Here is a 1,270-nt window from a genome sequence, read left to right on the forward strand (position 1 = left end):
GAGACAGGAGGGGGTGGAGAAGCCGGAGGCTGGAGGGCGCACCAGCGCCCCCCTACATTGGGCCCACCCATCCCTGTTTCTTGGCCAAGCAGAGCTTCCCTTCCTCACACTTTCTCAGCTTCCGCCCTTATCTAGAATCTTTCCCCCCTTCTCACTTATCCAAGCCTCCCCTCTCAGAGACTTCCCAGCATCTAAATAGCTGGCTCCTGTGTGAGCTGTGTCACCTTGCCTCGGGACAGGTCATCTGAGTGCTCAGAATAGCAGTATCCTCAGCTGTAAATGGAGGTAGAAGCGCTGCACCTGCCCTGCAGGCCTCTGTGCATGAGCCAAAGGACCACAGGGCTTTGCAAATGCAGAGCATCCCACTTAAACACATGCCGGCTGCTACTCTCCTCCACTCTGGAGAGGGTGGCTCTGTGTTCTGTTCTAGAACTGATACAAGAGGGCATCCTGATATAATACCGGATGCCCCGTTAAATTTGGCATCTCAGAGAACCATAAATAATTTAAGTATGCCCCAAATAGTAACATGGGACATGCTTACACTAAAAAATTACGTGTTGTTTATCTGACATTCATATTTAATGGGCATCCTGGTTTTTTTGTGTGTTTGTTTACCAAATCTGACAATCCAATTTAGGGAGCAAGGGACCCTGCTTACCGACCCCTAAAGTCTCACCATTCCGTCAGTAACAATATCAACATTCATAACACAAGCAGCAGAAGTACCAATAGAAGGCATCATTTGCTGAAGGTTTACTGCGAGGCACAGGGCTAAGAAGTCCTTTACCTAAGCAATTTCATAGCCCTGTCCATCAGGGACCATTGGCCCCGTTTTAAGGTAGGGAAACTGAGGCACAGGGTGGAAACCCAAGGTTACAGATCCAGGACTAAATGATGGAGCCAGGATTCCAGTCTTGAAGTGATTGCCGCTGAAGCGCTAAACCGCATCACGTGGTCCCTGCCACACCCCTCCCCCTCGGTGCCTTTATCTGCCACCCTAACCCCTGACCCGGGAAACAGCCATTCTCCCCTGCGCTCTGCAGCCCCGGCTGTCAGTGTGCGTGGTCAGCTGGGCAAGCTGGCTGTGCTCCATGGCAATGTTTCCAAGTCTCTATTATTTGCGTTCCACATCCTCTACGTGGAATTATTTAATTCCCTGTTACTTTTCCTTAAAATAACGGGTTGGCAAACTACCAGCCACATTCAGTCCAATGAGCTAAGAACGGTTTTTATATTTTTAAAGAGTTGTTAAGACAAAAAAAAAAAA

General features: G+C 49.0%; 1 protein-coding gene across 1 annotated transcript in view; it reads left to right on the forward strand.

Annotated features, from left to right (window-relative positions):
• The window catches only part of EMP2 (epithelial membrane protein 2), a 12,783-nt gene that overhangs the window by 2,518 nt on the left and 8,995 nt on the right, over positions 1-1,270 (forward strand). The gene's annotated exons all lie outside the window — the stretch shown is intronic.

The sequence above is a fragment of the Myotis davidii genome, unplaced genomic scaffold (assembly GCF_000327345.1).
Source record: "Myotis davidii unplaced genomic scaffold, ASM32734v1 scaffold209, whole genome shotgun sequence".
NCBI classification, from domain to species: Eukaryota; Metazoa; Chordata; class Mammalia; order Chiroptera; family Vespertilionidae; genus Myotis; species Myotis davidii.